General features: G+C 36.5%; 1 long non-coding RNA gene across 1 annotated transcript; it reads right to left on the reverse strand.

Moving 5' to 3' along the window:
• Positions 1 to 2,303: 2,303 nt before the first annotated feature.
• On the reverse strand, positions 2,304 to 2,772 carry LOC102192773 (uncharacterized). Its single transcript, XR_311588.1, has 3 exons — positions 2,706 to 2,772; positions 2,573 to 2,608; positions 2,304 to 2,467 (listed from the first exon to the last, which is right to left on the reverse strand). It is a non-coding gene; the product is annotated as an uncharacterized LOC102192773 (long non-coding RNA).
• Between the last annotated feature and the right edge of the window lie 7,565 nt (positions 2,773 to 10,337).

A 10,337-nucleotide genomic window follows, 5' to 3' on the forward strand; every position in this document is an offset into this window, starting at 1 on the left:
ATCTGTGGTTGGAAAGTTTCAGTTAAATAGTGGTTGCAAGTGTTATTTAGACATGTGTTTAATGAGTTTCAACACTCATGGGCTTGCCTTTTGCCTCTTTTCCGGTAACCATCTTTACTGACAGAATTAACTATTCTAATTCAGGCAGCATGAAACACTCTTTCACACATTTCCTGTGGTCTTCCTGTAAGACTGAGTAAAGCAACAAAGACAAACCTTCTGGTTTCAAGTATTAAAACACCATTTGTAATAAGTTCCCAACAATATGTTTTCTTATTCTAATAACTTCATGCTCAATCCAGCTCAAGACTAGAAGACATAATAACTACTCTTAGGTAATACATGTTGTATTTGATAATGCAACATGTCATCATGTTGCATTCATCTTACATTGCCAATTGTGATTCACTGAATATATTAATTTTAAAGTACTTTTAGTACCGTACTTTAGTAAAATGTATTACTTGGCATGCTGCTGATTAATGTTATGGGACTTATCATCTCTTTTATGTTCATGTTAGGCAATAAAGTCACCTGAATGACTGTTAAAAGGCATCAAAACTATGTCTATTATAGCACAATGAAACACAATGCGATCGCTTACCTACAACAGTGTACGCGTCTTCAAAATTTTCAGAAGGCAATGAAACCTCAGCTGCCAGATTGTTTGGACACCTGATGATAAAATGTTGTTAATGATCAGATTTCATTACTGCTCATGCTTTTGTTGTTATTACACATTTTTTAAGTGTACAGATGTTGAAAATAAAAATATATTCTTACGCGTCATCATACTCTATGCTGAAAGAGTCTTCTTTTTCTGATAAAAACACACACACAAAAACACAGTGAAATACAGAGAAAAATTAAAGTTCATAGCAATTTCTATTTATAACAGCTGTATATAGCTCACTTTTGAAAGCTTTGAAAAATGTAGTCGTTAATGAAACAGATGTGATTTGAATAGTTTTAAATAGTTTTTTTGTTTAAAAGAATATGAATGTATAACTGTTTGTGAAATTACACAGAAATCCTTTCTTGGATTAGAAAAGAGCAGAACACAGATAACATTTTCATTCTAAGTCATCATATGTAACTTTATCAAAAATTCCCTACAGTATGTCTTGACTGTAACTCCATTTTGACCATACCGTCTTCCCACTCTTCCTGCTCCTGCTGTTCCTCCAACATGTCTGAATTTGCCTGCTGAGTCGTTGCACTGTAAAACAAAACAAACGAAACATATGTCAGTGGTACATTCACTTTTGCATTCAGTATATAGAACTTTACACACAAAGACAAAACATAAAAAAATAATTTTCCTAATAATAAAAATCACAGAAGTGTCCAAAAAATTATGCATCTTGAATTAAAGCTCACCGTGGTCTGCAAGAAGTTGAGCGAACTGTTGAAACACAAAACAAATATAATTTTAAAGCAAAATATTGCATGCAGGTATATTCTGCTATGTTATGTGGTTGGTTTGATTAATCCATACAATAAACAATGACTTGTGAAAAAAATGTGAAGTCTAAAATTATTTTTAATTATACTTATTTGACCTATTTTGTTGGAAATCCACCAAAGACATGCCCCGAGTGATAGCATCAAGATTATTACTCCAACATGGAGTAACACTGTAGACACCAAATCAACTGGAAAGTAAAATAAGATGATTCATTTATTTAAAAATATATTTCAGTATAAAAATAATACATTATTATAAAAATACGTCTATCTAAAGCATTTTTGAAACATTCAGAGACCCTTACCTTTGACCTCAAGAAATACTTTGTTTGTTCCATGAACTGTGTACTCATGCTCATAGATGCATTTCGATGGCAGCACTATGCAGCTGTAATGACCTGAATCCCTCAAAACTGCACCATCGATGATGAAAGTTGTCAGCATCTGAGAGACATTAAAGACTTGCACTTGGAGAATCGTGTCATTCTTCCTCAGGTAAGCGTAGATGAATTTACATCCACCAAGAGTTTGAATATGTTGAGACACTGTGCACTGGAATTCAACATAGTCTCCCTCATGAACAGTGGATGACCCAACTATTGAAATATCTGCTGGGAGAAAATTGGCTGCATGGAAACAGGAGAAAATGAGTGGAAAGAAATAACAATGACATCATGTGTTCAGGAGTCAAAACACTTACCTATGACCAGAATCTCAATGATGTCGTCTCCTTTCTTGGCTACTTCAGAAAGTGTATAATGATTTGGGGAATAAACACAGCTGTAATTTCCACTGTGATGAAGACCAGCTCTGTATATGGTGAACAGGGTGTCACTTTGATCTTGTTTCTGGGTGAGATACTGGATTCCGCGCCCATTTATTAACAAATAAACATGAACCATGGAGTCTTTCTTTCTCCCAAATGTGCTGCATGTTACATAAAGGTCACTGTTTTCACTTATAATCGTCTGCTGCGCCAGGATCTTTGCAGGAAAAATATCTGTGTGACATCATAGTGAGTAATATATGCAATGAAGAAAGCAGCTTAAATAACATTTTGGAATACAGAAGAGACATATCTTGTAATGAAGGAAACTGAACTTACCTTCGGTTTGGCTTATGACCTGATTTGTCAGAACACCTTGAAGAAAAGAAGTGAAAAATCTAATGAATCCTGTCAGCTTAAATAGAAAAAAGTTTGACTGAAAGACATAGATGTTATCTGTTAGTGCACTCACACAGAAGAGCAATTATTATGTTCATCGTTATAGACAATGAGCCGCCCTCACAGACTCTCTGCAGCGTATCTTCTGAAAGCTTCTCAAAAGTCTTGCTCAAACCACAGAGAGTAAATATGGAGAAACTATATTGAACCACTTCCTGTTATTTGTAAGGTGACACGTGATATTTCAACATTTTTGACTGGATAAAAAATAATATCTACAAAAAAATAAAATTCAGAGGAGTGTGTTCTTAAACCATTTTACTTTCAAATACCTCATATCACAAATTGATTTCCACTGACGTTTCTTTAGTTGTATAATAAGTCATTCTGACATACAGACAATTATACCCAATACAGGATGCTTATCTTCTTTCACTCACGCTCACTGAGGAAATATATGTAAAAGATTTTCACACATTTTCAAACACACATATATACACTCACAAAAGTGAGGCTTTCACCATAACACAAAGCTGAACACTGATTTAAAAGTGCACTTTGACTGATTCTGATTCAGCTGACTTTAACAGATTAGACTGACTGGTTCTTTTTCTGGATAGAACAATATTATTTGCTTTGCATCTTTGTAAAGGATCCAGTGTCCAGTGTGTCTGTATGCTTGACAATTACAGCTTTTACCCCAGGCATGCTGGGGTGTTCATAAAAGATTTATGAAAAGTTTCAGAAAAATGAAACTTGCGGTGTGTGTGTTTCATAAATATAGTATTATTTACAGATTCACTCAAACCTATCTTCTTACAATTCTAGATCAACGTGTATACAGGAGTGGGTCACATGCTTACGTTTGCATGCCTCAAACATTAATGATAACAACTTCAGTATTTATCAGTTCCATTCTTTAATTCTCAGGCTTGCAGCGGCAACACAATCTGCAGCACTAACTTGTTGCTCTAATGTTTTCCTTCCTTTTTCCTAACCCCCTTTCCGGCTTACATTCGACCTTTTCAAAATAAAATATCTGTAAATGTCACAATGGTTACACTACTTTTTCCAAAGGTCCTTTTTGTCTTTGTACACAATGTTTAAATATCCTCAAAATTTACAAATTACATTTTCTTAAATTATTACATGTCCCAGAAAGTAACTGCTTCAGAGTTAGGCAGGACCTCTTATAATGCATTTGTAACTTTTAATGTCCAATCAAATAAGGGCGCATGTATTGCAGCAATCTGAACAAATTAAGTTACATATCTCTTTAAAATGACTAGGAAGTAACTTGTAGTAACAAAGATTTACCATGGGATGTCAGCCTTTGAGCAAAGTGTCGAAGAGTGTCATATGAAACTCTAGATTTAAAAAAAAAAGTGGAATAGTTTGATGTGGTTTCTGGAAACTAAAAATAAATTAACTTACACCATCTTTCTAGGTTGATTTTATATACTTAAATAAGCAAGGAGAAAGAGTCGCAGTCTTTCTTTGTTAGTGCAGTAGATCTGATTTAGCATCTTTTTTCCAAGTGTGTCTTAGGTCAAGACAGGGAACTTTAACTCATCTCGTCATCTCATTTACAGGATAATTTAAAGATCCCAGATAAAACTCATGTAAGCTCAGCCTGCCTGGGTTTAAGCCCAGGACCGTCTCAATGTGAAGAATAGTGCTAACCACTTTGCATGTGGTACTGGGCAAATGTTTTTAGCCACTATTGAGGACAGTGATTCCACACAAAAAGCCACAGGGGGCAATTTAGTGACAAGAATATCATAAAAGAGAGCTTATGGCAAAGGCCTGATTTCAGAATCCTAACTTCAATATGAAATTGCATTTTCTTTTTTCAAATGGGGGGTGTTGCTGTTTTTGCAGAGTATCTAACGAATGAAAGCAACAGGTTATCAAATGCATCGTCTGAACACTGCCAGCAGTCACCTTCTCAGGATCACTCTCTGCCCTGGTTATTAATATCAGCCTGGCAACAGTTGGAGGTTAGGACGCATGCTTTAATCAGCAATGCATGGTAGCGGATGTTCAACAGAAAAGCAGTAGATGACGAGGTATATCTGATGGCAAAGGGTAGGAGAGTCATACACATCGTGATAGACAGATACACAGTGTAACTTTATCACCACAGTCAGAGGGCAGGCAGAAGACAAGCACTGTGAGAAAGGAGATTAGGAGTCATGGGATGATCATGTTAATTGCAAAGAAAGGAGGGAGATGACGGATGCACAAAAAGTGTGTTATATCTTTGTAGATCTCCTTTCAGTAGTTCTACTTAATGTTGTGTTTATAACCAGGTTCATCGACAATAACCCATTTGTCTGTCTCACAGAAGTCCTTGAGGCTTGTAGTTGAACTAATCAGCCCCAAGTTGGCCTTGGCTTTGTTGTTTGTCCAAGAATCAAACTTTTCTTCATTGTGCAGTTTAGTTGATCAAATTGGTGAATGGACTAACATTAACTGGAACATGGATTAAAGAAAATATGGGGCTGACAAAGCTGTTGCCTTTATTTTAATGTTTGAAGGAGGCGGCACACAGGCATGCTGGCAGCTTACAGGCAGATTGTCTGTGGTTGGAAACGGTCATCTCTATTTAGACACTTGTGAGCTTGCCTCTCCCCTCATTTCTGGTTACCGTTTTTCATGACAGAATTAACTATTCTAATTCAAGAAGCACACCTGTTCTGTGGTCTTCCTGTAAGACTCAGTGAAGTAACACAGACAAACTTGCTGGTTTGAAGGGACAAAAAAGGTTTATAATAAGCTGCTCGTGTTTGTTTTTGTTATTCTTATCAAACTTGTCCTCAATCTAACCTTATTGAGCTATAAAACTCAAAATGACAAAACAGCTACTGACAGGTAATAAATGTTGGATTTGACAACTGCATTCCTCATACTGCCAATTTATGCATGTTAGCAGTGAAGTCACCTATGTAATTTTTAAAAGATATCATAACTATGAGTTTTACAGTATAAGGAAGTCAAACGCCATGCAATCATAGTATACACAGATTCACGACTGCCAAAATATGTTGAACACTCACCTTTCCTTATTGTTTTGATACTTTTTTATTTGAGTTTTGTAAAGTGTACATAAAAGTATTACCAGTATTTTTATACTGGTAATACTTTTAATACCTGTTACTGGTAATACCTGTTATAAATCACTCTATACTTCTGGTCCATTTGTCACCCAGCTGTAAAGAAACACTCTGAAATCACAAACACTTGTATTTATTTGCATTTATTTAAACCGAACCTCTGCACAGAGGGAACTAATGCAATTGTAACCAGCAGATCTGAGGGTCAATCCCTCAGTCCTACACATATATACTCACACTTTGGGGGAGGGTCCCCATGAGCTTTAAAATATGCTATAAAACCCTGGGGATTCCCTTATATGGCAATAACAGCAACTCATGGCCAGAGTGGTGCGTGTGGGTGTGTCTGTGTGGTACCAGCCTGTGCTGATACTTGAGTATGTGTGTATGTATATGTGCTACGTAAGCATGTGCAGAGTGGATGTTGGACGCACGGTTAGTCATGAGAAAAACCATTCATGTAACCAACATCTTACTGAAAGATTGTATACTCATGACATCTGTCTGCTTTTACCCTATTCTGTGCATACTATTCTTCATATTTCCTTTTATGACAGGCAGACCCCCACTGTCAATAAATTCCTCTCTCTCTACAATTACACACACCCAAATCCTTTCCCATTCCTCTGATCTGATGACAGCTGCTCCCTACCATCTAAACAAACTTGAGCACATTTTATTCTAATCATAATTTTCTTGTACTCACAAACTTTAAACCAGCCTAACAGCTGTATATAGCTACCTTAAATGAAATTTCATTAAAGCTTTGGGAAACAGATATTATCAGGAGTAATAGTTTTAAATGTTTTTTTAAGCACTGAGCGTATGAATGTTAGTGGAATAAGACTGTTGTCTTTCTTTGGATTAGAAAAAGAACAGATCTCAGATAGATAGGTTTTCTTTTTCAGTCATCGTGTGTAATTCTATTAAGAATTCCCCAGACTATGTCTTTACTGTAATTCTATTTTTACTATACCTTCCTGTGCTTCCCTCTATCTGCTCTTGCTGTTCCTCCAATATGTCTGCATTGCCTGCTGACTCATTGCACTGTAAAAACAAAACAAACTAAACATATTTCAGTGGTACATTCACTTTTGCATTGAGTGTTTATAGGCACACTAACACATTAACACACACTTCAACAGTCATAAGAAATAACTTTTCTACTAAAATGTCCATGTACACACGATACATAAGTATTTAAAAACATCAGACTAAATTAAAGCTCACCGTGGTGTGCACAAAACTGAATGAACTGTTACAAAACATAACATTTTAAAAGAAAACAAAGCATGCAGGTTTACTGAAGTACAATATGTGATCTGTCTTATTACCCTGGAACGCCATACAGAAAGACTTAGTAAAAAAATATGGAACCAAAATTTTTTTGATTATTAGGTATTTGATTACACTTGACCTTGTAACCCTAACCCTGGACCCAGAGTTGACTCAGCCTCTTCAAGTGCGCTGATTCTATTGCTGTACAGTAACTCAGTCTGACATACCGACAGTAGTACCCAATACAGGATCCTATCTTCATTCACTCTCACTGCTCTGGGAAATTATATAGGAAATAAAAATTTACAACAGCTATAGCTATTCAAATGTAAAATAATCTCTACAGAAATTTTACATGTTTTTTCAAATGTCTTTACAAGACATTTTATTTCATCAATCAGAAGAAACTGCGTTACATATCCCTTTATAAAAACAACCTGGGAGTGGCTTAAAGTAACAGAGATTTACCGTTGGATGGTACTTTCATACTTGGAACACAGTTTGTGCCGCTTGATTTTCAAACACGAACATCTAAATCAAGTTTTTTCTAAATGAAGAGTGTAATGTGGTATCTGGAAACACAAAAGAAATCAACAAACAGAGACTTGATATCATTCTGTTGTTCGGGGCCTGATGTTTTGTCCTGGTTTTGCATGGGACTTAATGAATGGTACAGAATTTTTAACTAATAGTCTGAACACTGTTAACAGTCACCTTCTCTCTCTGGCCTGCTCATGAAAATCACTCTGGGCAGCATTTCAAGAAACCCACTTGCATGGTTATGCATCTTTGGTGTCATGGTCTCTCATATATATGTAAGGTAGTGACTGGAATAAGTCACAAGGTGTCGCTGTTGAGCTGCATATATGTTGTAAATTTTAGCAATTTTGACCATTTGTCCTCTGCAGGACACCGTAGTTCAGACTTCTCGTTCGCACGGGCGCCATCTTGGTTCAGTGTTTACTGTGATTTGCAAAGGTAAGCACTGTCAGTGGCGAACTGCATTGGTTTTGTTTAAAAATAAGTGTTCCACTGTGTAAAATAGTGGTTTGTCATTTAAGCCGAGCATATATTTTGTTTATCGAGAGGTTCATGTATTGTCTGATAAGAGTATGAGCAGTTTGTGTGCATGTTTCATTTGGTAATATCTGCCGCAATTTCGGGCTACATTCCCGCTAGTTAGCAGAGCACCCATTCGGGCAAAGTAATGCAAGATGAAGCATTAGCTTTTCAGCTGCAGTTTGCTGGTAATCCTGCTATGTTAGTTTTGTGTCATACTCATTCCTGAGACCGTGGAATTTTGTAAAAACATGATTATTTTTGCTTAATGTGTTTTTTATATATATGTTGTTGTATTTTACTATGTTGATAATCACGCAGTGTTTACTGTGATTTGCAAAGGGCCAGCAGCAGAGTTGGAGTGGTGTTTGCCCCAGCATCTGAATAAACGGCACGGTCTGAGCCACAAATTGAACACCTGTGTCCGACTGGTCTCTCTGCTGTGCACCCCAATCCAACACAAAATTACACAACGCAGAGTTCGGGGTGTAGGGAGGCCCCTGCACTGGTTGGGTTACATATACATGGTGTTACTTTTTCACCACAGTCAGAGGGCAAGTAGAAGACAAGCACAGTGAGAAAGGAGATGAGGAGGCAAGGACTAATCATGCTGACTGCATAGAAAAGAGGGAAACTGCAAATCCATAAAAAGTATGTGATAGATCTGTTCAGATCTCTTCACAGCACTTTTACTTGTTATCATGTTTATAAGCAGGTGCGTCAATAATTGTAGGGTAATTTCCAATAAACCAAGTTCAAGAAGAGAGTCTATGGCTGACGCGTGTTCCTGGTTTCCAAAAGAAATGCTTCCAGTTGCATTATGATGTGAAGACTGTTTATTTATTGCAAACTGAAGATGTAACAATGAACTCCTTCCTAAGTAAGCATGAAAGTTCCAAAAAATAAGCAGTTATCCAGAACTACCTGTGCAGTCAGAAAAACCATGTGACTCCTAACCTCTCTGTCCATGCTCCTCCCCTTTCCCCTCACACAGGGTTTCATGCTACTATTGCACTTACATACTTAAAGTGAGAGGTACCCCTTTTTAGGTTCCAATCCCAAACAGTGACATAACATTACTTTATGTAAACACATATATTTTCATATTTATTAATCCTGTCAAGATGACTTATGTAATGAATCTATGAATTATGAAACAAACACGAACTCAATTGTAAACAAAAATATAAAGCAGATGTCTGGCGCCTACAATAATAATCTGTTCGCCTTTCTCCCAGAAGTATTTGAGGTTGATAGGATCCCCTGTAAGCACCAAATCAATTTGGGCTTTGTCGTAGATCCATGAAAACACATCAGGAAAAAAAAATCCCAAAATCATGCTGAAAATCTACATATTTTATATATACTTTTTCAAATATTTGATGTAAATGAAAATGATAAACCTACAGAGGGTGGAAATCTGTCATAGTGAGTAATCCAAACCACACAGCAGCATAGTGTGCATACTGTTTAATGACTAAACACATGTTTTGGATGGATCATCTTAGGTGACATCTTGACTGAAGTTTGGTCTGTTTTCAGTGTCTTTGCCCTGCCATATGATTGCATTTTTTTTCTCCCCATCGGGGAAAAATGTTTACATTCACCTGCCATCTTCATTGTGCTGATTTATTTATGTATTATTATTTAATTATTCTAACAATAGTATTGTAGGTAGCCAACAGGTAGCACAGCATTATATGCCAGATAGCACAACTTCATTAACCCTACAAACATTGACACAACCTTGTTTCTGTCTTTCTGTATTCATTGAAGAAAGGTAGCAGTCATCAGCAGCTATCTCTGTTTAAACATGTATGAGCTTGACTCTTTTCTGTTTTTCAAGACAGAATTAACTTTTCTAATTCAGGCAGCATGAAAGACACGCCACATCTATCCTGTGGTCTTTCTGTAACACTCAGTGAGCTAACAGACACAACCCTGCTGGTGTGAAACAGCAAAACCAGCATTATAATGATCGACATTTTGCATTTGATAAGCAAGGGGACTTCTAATATTCTCATGTATTTGTATATTGTATTATAATGATAATCATATTTTACAGTGTTTAGTGTTAAAAATGTTGTTATTTGGTATGCGAACTCATGAACTCTTATTAGCGTGTTAGAAATCAAAGTCAACTCAATGACTGTCAAAAGGCATTAATGCTGTAAAGCAGGGGTGGGGGAACTCCAGACTTCAAGGGCCGGTATCCTGCAGGTTGTAGATGTGTCCTTGATCCAACACAGCTG

Source organism: Pundamilia nyererei, unplaced genomic scaffold (assembly GCF_000239375.1).
Source record: "Pundamilia nyererei isolate P.nyererei 1_Seehausen unplaced genomic scaffold, PunNye1.0 scaffold00025, whole genome shotgun sequence".
Classification (NCBI taxonomy): Eukaryota; Metazoa; Chordata; class Actinopteri; order Cichliformes; family Cichlidae; genus Pundamilia; species Pundamilia nyererei.